Source organism: Typopeltis vanoorti, chromosome 2, assembly GCF_054136105.1.
Source record: "Typopeltis vanoorti isolate ZY-2024b chromosome 2, IOZ_Tvanoo_1.0, whole genome shotgun sequence".
NCBI classification, from domain to species: domain Eukaryota; kingdom Metazoa; phylum Arthropoda; class Arachnida; order Uropygi; family Thelyphonidae; genus Typopeltis; species Typopeltis vanoorti.
The window spans coordinates 49,429,185-49,441,237 of record NC_143550.1 but is presented as its reverse complement, the minus strand read 5'-3'; the positions used below and the strand labels follow the sequence as shown (position 1 = coordinate 49,441,237).

At 32.0% G+C, this 12,053-nt stretch overlaps 1 protein-coding gene across 2 annotated transcripts in view; it reads left to right on the top strand.

Annotated features, from left to right (window-relative positions):
* Nucleotides 1-12,053, top strand: part of Alg1 (ALG1, chitobiosyldiphosphodolichol beta-mannosyltransferase) — a 167,788-nt gene that overhangs the window by 56,757 nt on the left and 98,978 nt on the right. The window lies entirely within an intron of this gene.

Sequence of the window (12,053 nt, the reverse complement as noted above, 5' to 3'; positions counted from 1 at the left end):
CTGGGTAGTATGTAGCTTCCTTCGATGAGTCTCTGACTTCCTGGAAGTCTCTCTTAATAATAATTATCCAAGAAATGTTAAGGCTTTGTGATTAGCTAAGAAGATTATGACCAATTCAGCACATTGGGAACAACAATGAACAGTATAATTATCTGAATAGACTGATTAAAAAGGAGCTTGCAAAAAAATAAGTGGTTATCCAAAGAATGCAAAGAAATTGAGGATAATCTTCATAAGAATAACCATATAATAGCATACCAAATAATTAAGAAATTAGCAAAGCCTTTTGTTTGTAAGAGCTGGATAATTGTGGATGAGAATGAAAATATTACTGATAATGAAAAAGTATTGAAAAGGTGGTATGATTATTCAAGTATAATGATAGCTTGGACCAGTGGTGGCTCGTACATAAGCACTGCAACACTGCAGCACCCCCAAGGAAAAAATGAAAAAATTAAATTTTGTTTGTGTTTATAAATAATAACAATGCTAACAACATTATATAAATACAATACAACATGTTAAAGGTTACAGCTTATGTTTTGACATTGATTGAATAGTTAATAATTGGAATTGTTCAATTAACGCTTTAGATTATGACACAAATGGACTATGATCTAACACAGTGTCGGAATTATCACATTCGGCCAATCGCAGCTAGACTCGCTGATATTCGTTTCTGCTTCTCATTGCACGTTACAAGTGATTCCGACACTGCTCGTTTGGGCAGTGTATCGGTGTATGCTTGTGCAAGTTATTTCTGTGAGATACGAAACTTATTATTAGTGCGTGTTCGTGGTGAGGGTGAACTATTTTTTGTAAATCTTATTTTATTTTGTTAAAGTAACATATAATTATTTATTTATTATAGATACAAGGTTGAATTATGACGAATGTCACTGTTGAAAATATGAAAAGAATTATATATTTTCAATTATCATTTCATGAAACAAAGGCACTGCGATCTAACGCAGTGTCAGAATTATCGCGTCAATTGCAGCTAGACTCACCTATATTCATTTATGCTTGTCATTGCACGTTACAAGTGATTCTGACACTGCTCGTTTGGGCAGTGTCATTTACAGATAAATTGTATGCATGCACACGTCATTTCTGTAAGATACGAAACTTGTGAGATACAAAATTTTTAATATGTAAATTTATTTATTAATAAATTGGTTACTGATTATGAAAAAATGTTTTCTTTTATATGCAGCACCTTCACTTAAAATTTTCACTGGTTGCCACTGGCTTGGACCAACAAAATTTAGAGGGAATTGTCTCAGTGATTATCCTATACTTAGAGAAAGCAGTAGAAAGAATCACCTTAAGATCAAAACCAGGAAAAACAGCAGGAATTAACAATATCCTATTAGAACATGTCTCCTTCATTAAGTAGTTTATTAAGGTATGGAATACTGAGATATGGCCAAAAGATTGGTGCACAGTTATTCTTATTCCCATTCCAGAAAAAAAAAGGAAACAGCAAAAAAGTGCAATAATTTTAGGACAGTAAGCCTCATCAGCCATCCAAACAAAATATTTTTGGACATAAAGAGTAAGATGGCCATATTTCAGATTTCCAGGTTGGATTTGGAGAGAACATGAGTATATTTATTTATGATCATATATTTATGCTCCCTATCATTGAAGAAAAATACATAAAACATAATTGAAAAAAAAAAAAGCAAAAAAAAAGACTTTTAGAAGACAACAAAATTTTGTGCTCACAGTCGGACAAATATGTTACTAGTCAGGCATCAACCTAGATTTACCTTGATGGACCTGTGGTTTCAGTCAGGATTTCTCCATGACTGCAGGTCGTAAAGAGTCCAGCTATTCCTGTCTTGGGCCTTTCTTCTCCATTTTCTTCCAACTTTCTTAATCATTGGGTCTTCCCACCTTAAGGCTGGTCTTCTAGGTTTCCTTTTGGTATCTCTCGGATAGTTTGTAACTCTGACTGTCCATCTGTTGTCTCTCATTCTGGCGAGATGTCCTGCTCATCTTCTTTTGCTGTTGTAGATTGTTTTTATTATATCTGTGTGTCTTATGTGGTCTATTTTGTTTATATTGCATATTCTTCTTTCTATTGCACGTTGAGTTGTTATTAAGCTTTGTTCTTCTTCTTTTAAAGTTGTATTCCATGTTTCACTGCCATAAATTAATGCTAGTAAGATGTGACTATTGAAAAGAAAAGATGGGCTCTTATGTCTATGTCTATGTTTTAGTTGGTAATTGTTGATTTTATTTTGTTGAAGGCTATCCGAGCAGCTCTTTTTCTCCTTGCTATTTCATTTGATATATCATTATTCATTTTTATGGACTTGACGAGGTAGATGTATTCTTCAACTTTTTCGATGGTGTAGGATTCTAGAGTGAGTGTATAATCTTTACAGTATTTGTTTTTCATCCATCTTGTTTTGTCAAGATGTATTTCCAATCCAATTTTTTGGCAGTTTTGGCTTATGTTATTCAGCATTGATTCTAAGAGTTTGGGTGAGTGAGATATTAATACCACATCATCGGCGAATAATAGGATATTTAATATTTCACCATCAATGTTTATTCCATCTTTCATGTCAATTTTTCGAATGATGCTGTCCAGAGTAGATGTGAAGAGATTAGGTGATAAGACATCACAAACTCCTCTACTTAAGTTAATTTTAATCGGGTGATTGAAAAGGGTGATATTTGTTGTGCTTTCTTTGTAGATATCTTTTATGAGTTGGATGTATGCTTTTTCTACACCTTGTTCTATTAAAGCTTGGAATACTGCATTATGCTCAACAGTGTCAAATGCCTTTTTAAAATCTATAAAAAGAAGACAAAGTGGGATCTGGTATTTTCTGTATCTTTCTGTTAGCTAAGTAATAGTTTGAATGTGATCTATTGTTGAAAAGCCTTTTTTGAAACCAGCCTGTTCTTTGCAGCTATTTTCATTGATGGAGGTTTGTATTCGGTTTAGGATGATTCTGGCGAATATTTTGTGTGTGCGTGCTAATAGACAGATAGGTTTATTAGCACACACATATGCTAATAGACAGATAGTTACTGATGTCTTCTTTATTACCTTTTTTATGCAGAATTATGGTCTTTGATGTTTTCCATTCAGTAGGTACTTAATTGTATATATCGGGTAAACCTTTCTGCTAGAGCTTTAAAGAGTATTTGTCCACCCATTTTTAATTCATCAGATTTTATACCGTCAATTCCTGGTGATCGGCCATTTTTCATATGGTGGATAGCCATTTTTATTTTTTCAGGTAGGACAGATGGTATTTCCAGATTTTCCAAATTTTCGTCTGGTACTGGAGCTGTGATTACTTGTTTAGATGAGTCAAGGTTCTCATAAAACAATTTTACTATTTTTTCCATTTCACCTCTGTTTGTGTGTCTGTTTCCTTGATTGTCTATGAAGGCTGACGGTAGTGGTTGCTTTAGATTTATTTCTTTTTCTACTTTTTTTTAGGCTACTGCGGAGCCTAGATTATCAACCTGGATTATCTGATATATATATTATAATTGCATGTCAGTATAAAAGCTTTTATTATTGCTGTGGCTAGTTTTTATCCTATTTAACCACCAGTGTCAATCCAATATTTTATCTATTTATCTATTAGTATGTTTTTTCTGAGTCATGAAAAAATTCATACATTTTATCAGTGATGTGGTCATTTAATATTTATTTATTAGTGATATATGATCGTTTTCATACATATTTTCAGTTCTCTAGCTTATACTACATTCTGAATCACTTTAAAAATGGTAAATTACTTTTTTCCCATTATAAACAAATTTTGAGGGTAAAAAAAATTGACATAAACTTGCAATAAAATAAAACCCTTGCCACACATATTTTTAACCACATGAATGGTTTTTTTGAATTCTGATTACTCTGAATGGTGGATGGACATGGCTAGTGATGTTGTGTGATGCAGTGGCAAAAACATTTCAGAAAACATTAAGATGGAATCAGTATAAAAAAATTCTAATACTTCTTTTTCATTTTCCAAGTTTTGACATCCACAATTAATGTCAAATTTTATATTCCATTTTCAATGTGTACAAAAATAAGCCAATTATTGCTATCGGTAATTGGCTTATGTCTCTCTTACATTGCCATTAAAAAATAAATAAATAAAACAAAATAAACATATTACTGCATCATGAATTGTTGGTTCCTTTGAGTGCTCCTTGAATATTTTTATAATATCTGCATATCCTATTCTCATAGTGATCATACTCCATTACAAGAAAATCGGTCCTAATCGGCAAAAGTTTTTTTAATGACCATCATATCTCAACAGACATGATAACATGTCATAAAATGGCATTATTTAAATAAGACTGACAAACTCCTCTTTTGATTTTTATAATAAACTAAAATTTCTCATCACAGAAAAGAAATGTTTCATTTATCAGTCTTTCAAAATATTTTATGTCAACTTTATCATCTCAGATTTCTTTTTTACAGTACTTTTTTTCCTCCATTTCTAAACTTTTTCAATAGGCCCAGAATATTTTGCCACCTTTCTGATATCTAGTTTCTGTGTTCTTACCAAAGTCTTCCCATGACTTTCGTTAAGCTAGTTTTACATAGTTCTTCACTTTCTTACATTTTTCTCTGTATTTTCCAAGAGCACAAGCTGATTTACTTACCAAGAACTTTTCATATGTTTTCTTCTTTTCCTTGACTGCCTCTTTAACTTCCTGAGTCCACCTTGAAGTTTTGATTTTTCTGTCCTTACAGACAACCTCACCACATGCCTCTCTGGCTGAATCAATCAATATTTTCTTTAGGATTGTCAATGAATCTCCAAGGTTTGGTTTTTGTTTTCAAACTCTCCTTTTTTCTTCAATGATGTTTGTGTATTTCAGTCTACGGTTCACATCTGAGAGTTGCTCATCTTTTATTTGCTTTAAAAGTTTCTTATACACTTCTTTTCAGTATGAAATTCAATTTTATCCTGCTCAAAACTAAATAGTGATCACTTCCTATTTCAAATCCCTGTATGTGTCCTGAACCAATGGAAAAACATTGCTATCAACTATAACATAGTCAATGAGGCTTTTCTACATATGAATTTGTGCACATTTTTATGTTGGAATGTGGTGCTAGTAATAACTAATCCATGTCCTGAACAGAAATCCAGCAGTCATTTACCATTATTATTAGGTCGGCACTTTTCTCCAAATTTTTCCAAAGCATTTCTGTATATTTTGTAATCTACTCTGCCGTTTAGTCCAAGAACCAGCTTTTTTTTTTTTTTTTTTTTTTTCTCTCCCCATTATGTCAGCTGCCTTTTTTAATGCCTCAAAAATATTCTTCCATTTCTTCCTTGATTGATCCCTTTTCATATACCAAAAAGTGCTAAACAGTAGAATGGACTTCTAACCTGTCACAAATCATCCCTCTTCCAATTTTTCTTTGAAATCTTTATGTGTGCATATATATGATTCAGATTATGCTTTTTTATACCTCCTTAAAGATTTGTTCATCAGTGATAATTTTGCATCCCACAAATAGAGAAAATTATCTAAATGTCAAGCTTATTTAATAAGATAACACTTATTTAACTCTACGTGAGCACTTTATTTAATTATTGAAGCTGGGGAGGGGATTCACTCTTTTTGTCTGTCTCCACTTAGTTGGAGATAAAAATCCTAAAGAAGAGCATTACATAATTTCTGGAACTTGTTTATCCAGGGAAAGCAAATGTCTCTTAGAACCTTATCTGTATAGATGGCAAGCCTATATGTCGGGGATCGGCAATATTTTTTCACTGCAGGTCAGATTTAGCAATCTGTATGTTCACCACTTAATGTGCGAGTCACATAGGGAGGCAATGTTAATAAAATAAATAGGGTTCATAAATGGAGTACTAAGTGTTACAGAAAAACATAACCTTATTCTTATAAATGAATAAGAAAAAATAGCACAAAAATCTGTTAATTACTATTTTGATATTACAAACACAAATAAACATATTTAAATCACAAATTTATATATAAAGAATAATACAAACAATACAAAAATATTATTTTAAACACAGTTCAATTTTTTTAAACACGTCAGTTTGCTTCTTAGTGGATTTAAAAATAGAAATAATAATACAAATAAGCCAATTTTGGCTTATTTGTAAAATAAGATTTTACAAATGTAAAATCTTATTTTACAATAAGATAAGATAGCAAAAATCAAATTTGTGTAATGATTTTTGCTATCTTTCTCTAGCTCCTTGCACATTTTTTAAAATTTATTTTAATTTTAAATTAGATTAGTTTTAAATGAATCAGTTCTATTTCTAAATTATCTCCTAAAAATTAAAATATAAAAAGAATTAACTTATTTGCTTTTTATTTATTTAAATATTTAGATTATCATCATCATCAAATTCCTGATATATACCCTCAAGGGGTGTACAGGATATAATAGATCTACATGAAAAATCACATCATTACTAACCTTCTATCTACAGTTTTCCTCCAAATCACTCTGTTACCCATCAAGACTCCAGCATTATCAGATCTTATATTGTCATCTTCTAAGGCACTTTTTATTGTATCAATCCACCTATATCTTGGTTTTCCTCTGGGTCTTTTTCCAACAACTTGGCAGAGAACACTTGTTTTGCTAATCTTTCCTCTCCCATTCTGTTTAAGTGAACATACCACTTGAGACTAGCTCTGCTAATGCATTCCTGGATGCTGACAATGTCAAGTTCTTTCTTAATATCCTCATTTTTAATATGATATTGCCATTGATGAATCTGCAGTCTCTAGTCTTTGGTCAAGTGTTTTATTTCTGATAAGTTAAAATTGACTTGAATACTGTATTGTATACAGCTAATTTAATGTTTTGGCTAATTTCTCTCTTATTCCATATAAATTTATTCAGTTGACTTTCTACCATATCACCTTTGTTGATTCTGTTGTCTATTTCCATATTTAATTTATCATCTTCACTAAAAATCGTGCCTAAGTAGCTGAAATGTTTTACTTGTTCTATTATTTGCTTTTGCTGGGCTGCTTAACCCTCCTAGGTGGATGAAATAGCCAGACAACCCTAGAATTTTTAATGGATCAAAACTTCATCGACATTCTATCTTTAATCAAGTATTTACCTTCATCTGCCATTAAGGGATTAATGACGATTTTAGAGCCATTAACAGATTAACTGTGGAGGAGGGACTCTTGAGTCACTTGTCTTTACATGTACTATGGTACTTGGAATTTGATTTTTTTTTTTTTTTTTTCGCTGCACAATTTATTGTGTCTATTTCCAAAAATAGAACTTTCACATCTGCCAAAATAAATAATCAATCCTGAAATGATCACAGATCAGCCTTTGCAATGAATATATTTTAGTAATAGTAAATTTCCTTCATTTTACTGACAATATAGATTATTTTCGTGAATTTTCAAATGTTTGTTTGCATTTAAAATATTTTGTCAGATATTTATATTTTTAAATAACATTTAGTGAAATAAATATGACATTTTCCTTTCTTTCTTTGCAAAATACCTTTTATATGGATCGTCATATTTCAATTTTAGGAATGAATTTTTTTTATTTTTTTTATTTTTATGAATAACATGATTATAAACTGCATTACTCGGTTTCCGATATTGTCTTTTTTTAGTATGAAAAATTTATATCCAGTGGTATTTTATCAGAGACTCTTCATCTTCTTTTGCTTAAAATTGCAATAGATTTTTTATTTTATTATTATTATTATTTTTTTGTAGGATGCACATTACTATAATATCCAATTGCTTAATCACTGTAGATATGTTGAAAATATAATAGGAATGATATCCTGTATGGAATGATTCAAAATTTATGCTCATTTTTAGGATATTTTACTGCAACCCCCCCCCCTGTCCTGGAACTCACATAACTACTTTAAATTTCTACTGGTTTGAAAGCTTTCAGATAGTATTCAAAATCTGTTATTTCAGCTTACTGTTTTGACAAAAGAAATAAAACAATAATATTGTTGTATATTGGAAGCTTCTAATTCTGTATAATTCATTTTTCTTTGCATCTGAAATCAGCTGGTCAGCAGTCTGCTGAAATTATTCTAAGGTTTAGAAATACTATGCTATATTGAAATATGTAAAACTGTATACCACACAAAAGAAAGTTCAGTTGTGTTTTTTTAAATCTAAATATTATTACTTCTATTGCTGCTGGTTGCTATTTCTGAAATACGTCTTAGAAATGCTGGACAATAATCCCCTTAGCTGGAGGAAAAGTTAAAAGTCTTAGATTCTCTCTTGTGTTTCTCAAAAGAGTAAAGTTTCCCAGAAGTTGCACTAAATTGCCTCAAGCAAGAATGTCTTGTTTCGTTTTCAGTTGTTGATTAGCAGACATCCTAACACAGAAAAACTGACATTTCTTTTACAGGCTGATGCAGTATTTATGCCAAAAATGATTTCTTTATTTATAGTGATCAGTTTCACTTTTATTATTGAAAAATGCTAAATTAAGTGATATAATTATCTTGAAAAAAAGGATTTGAATTTTTTAAGAGAAAAGGCACATATCTGTTACATAATCATTTATTTTTTGGTTTGGGGGAGAGTAGATGTATTCAATCTGCAGGCAGTTGTTACAAACATAAATCACTTTGGGAACATGCCCATGCAGTTTAGTGTAAAATAGTAGCCAAAGTTTAACTACTTTAATAATGTCACGTATCTAAACCAGAAGAAAATGTCATTATATCTGCTGGTGTTAGAACTCTTACATAAATATTTTTTCTGGCATGAATTCTCTATCAGCTATAATGTAATCAATTTACAGATTTTTGCACTCTTGTGTTGACAGAAAAAATATGCAGTAATTTCTTCTTTCTACTACAAGAAAAATATGTAGTATTTTCTTTTTCATCGGGTGAATTTACAATGTTCTTTCTTTGTGTTTTAAAATGAAAGTGCAAAATATGTATACGTATTGAATTGTATCAAGATTTAGCTGGAGGTATATACGTCCTGGCTGGTTGGGAGGTTAAGGATCAAAGCTATATCACTGAGAGGAGACCTCCACATAGCCTTTAAAGGAATGCAGAGAACCGACCAGGGCTTCTGACCTAATGTCCAATCCTCACCTTCTCGTGGTGCACCCTGTTAGGTATCTACCTGAATATTGAATAGGCTAGGATGGGCTGACAATTTGGGATTTAGCTGACTAAATTGTATTCTTATTGGCTTGAACCAAAATTTCAAAAAAAAAAAAAAAAAAAAATTCAAATGATATTTAGATTATTAGTTTTCAAATATATACTTTCTGCAGGTCACCCCAAATGTTTTTGCAAGTCATTCAGTGTCCAGTGCATCATAGGTTGCCAACCCCTGCTATATGTGACAGTCAAATCATGCAAGTAACATGATTAATGTTGAATTAAATTGCATTTTTTAGAATATAGCATAAGCAGCTAAAGCTATGTATGAGGCAAGTACATCATTTCTGCTAATTGCATATATTCTTCTGTCTACTTTACCTTTTTCATGAGAAGTCAGTGACCTGATTGCATTTTTTGATTGTCATAGATACAAGAGAAGTATGATTTATTTTTGGTGCATTACTGAAACTATTAGTTTCCTCAATATAAATGCAGTATTTATTGTGTTAAGGATATGGTAGATGATATATTTTGGATTTTTCTTTACATAAAGTTCAAGACTCTTTCTTCTATAATATATTTTTATATTTCAACAGGAACTTTTGACACTTTCACAAACTGGATGTGTCAAAAATAAATTATCTCATTCCTTTGGAAATTAGGCTATAACACTGTAACGAAAGCTGTTTGAAGTGTCTATAAGAGAGTTCCCCTGATTTGTTATCAATTGGAATATAATTTGTGAGATAACTTGGCATAGCTAGCTAACCTCTTATTAAATCAATAATTTGATTTAATAAGCAGAGAAGTAATTCAGTAATTATATTCTACAGTTATTTAGTATTGAAAAGAGAAAGTTTGTTTCTTTATGCTAAAAGTCTAATGGATAGGTAGAGAGAGATTAACCTGCTTATCGTTTAATTAATGTGCTTTGGTATTGATGTAAATAAATGTGTTTATTTTATATGTCAATCAAGTGCCACCTGATCTTTTAATTTACAATGCACTGTTCCCAAATCAATTCGGACCTGTGAGCGGGAAACAACTAAGGTATTAAGTACTTCAGAACCACGACTGTTTATGTAAACTTTATTGAAGGAATTTATGCTAGTAAGAGAGAGAGAGAGATCTACTGGACACATTACTGAGTCTTATGCTGATATAGAAATACTGGTGGTGCAGTCTTAACAAATACATTTTCCAGTGTTCATAGGCATATGACTAGTAAATACGAAAGGTGGATAAACATAGTAAGTAAGAAAGATTACGAAAGCAAAAGTGCACTACTAATTAGAATAAAGATATTACAATAGCGTGGTAACCAAACAGGCTTACAATATAGACAAACAGCCATCATTACAATAATGCATTAAACAGCTTTCGTTGCAGTATTATAGCCTAATTTCCAAAGGAATGAGATATTACGAAAGCAAAAGTGCACTGCTAATTAGAATAAAGATATTACAAAACCGTGGTAACCAAATAGGCTTACAATATAGACAAACAGCCATCGTTACACTAACACATTATTACTATTTCTTATCAGTCCATCTATAATGTATCTCCTAGATTACAAAAAGGAATATACAACAAAAAATGGAACAAAACTTACAGAGGCTCTGTGTCGAATACTCATCCAAAGGTCTTGCACTAAAGTCCCTATGCTTTTCCTTTCATCTCGGGCCTTAGGCTGGAGAGTTTTGCTTCATGGGGGGTGTTTCGTCGGGAATGTTGGCAGGCTTTGGACTGCAATTTTCCGGTACTCGAAAAGCTTCGGTAGATTGCCTGCTTCAATGACATCCGACCGAAACTGCCTCGGGTATTTACATCAACTGTTCTCTCATTATTCCCATTCTTCTCCTCTGGTGTGGGCTCGCCGTAACGTCTGGTCCTCTGGATCCTACTCCCGGAACTTCTGCCTCTAACTACCAACTCTGATAACTGCCGATGTTCGGTTCAGTTTTTTTTTTATTTCACGTTCTTCGGGACCTTGCACGAAGGGTTGTAACCCCGAAGAATTCGGCATGACTCCTTGATCTTCTGTTAAAATTGACCCATTCTTTCTTCTCCTCTGTGCACTCCTTTAATTCTATCTTGTCAGGCAGCGGAAACCTGTCTGAAACTTGCCGATCTCTTTGACACTAACTTTGAAGGTGTTTATATGCAGAGCTTGCAAACAACTGTCTCATACACTTAAATCATAAGCAACTTTCTTCTGCCCTTATAACTATTATACAAAGTTGTTTTTGACATTCTAGAAATTTTTGTTAAAGCAATAAGTAGAGTCAATTCCCATAGGGTTATTTACATTAATATTTAGCATAAAATACACATAGAGACATACAAGGTTATTTTTGTAACAATCTCATGAGACTTGACCTCTGTAAAAATCGATGTAAAGCGCTTTGGTATTTCCAAGCTACATAGTTTTACAATACACTTGCACTATACTCTAAAACAATTTATCCAGTCTAAGTGCTTCAAAATCCCATGTAAATATTGACTTGAATGTGTGTGTGCGTGTGTGTGTGATGCAGACTCTCCTTCCTTCTCAGGGGAGGAAAATGTATTGACTGTTCAACTTTTCCAAAATCAGGTATTGTCAAGAACAGAGAAACATTACTTTCCATTTTAGAGATACTGCAACTGAAATGCAGTACTACTAAGATATTTGAGTCAAAAGAATTTTGCTTGGAAATATCTGTTTGCTATTTATACATAGATATGTATAATTAACATCATCATCATCATCATCAAATTCCTGCCATGTACCCTCAAGGGGTGTACAGGATATGACAGTACTACATGAAAAAATTACATCATTACTAACTTCCTATCTACAATTTTCCTCCAAATCAGTCTGTTACTTGTCAAGACTCCAACATTATCAGATCTTATATTTCTATCGTCTAAGGCACTTTGTAC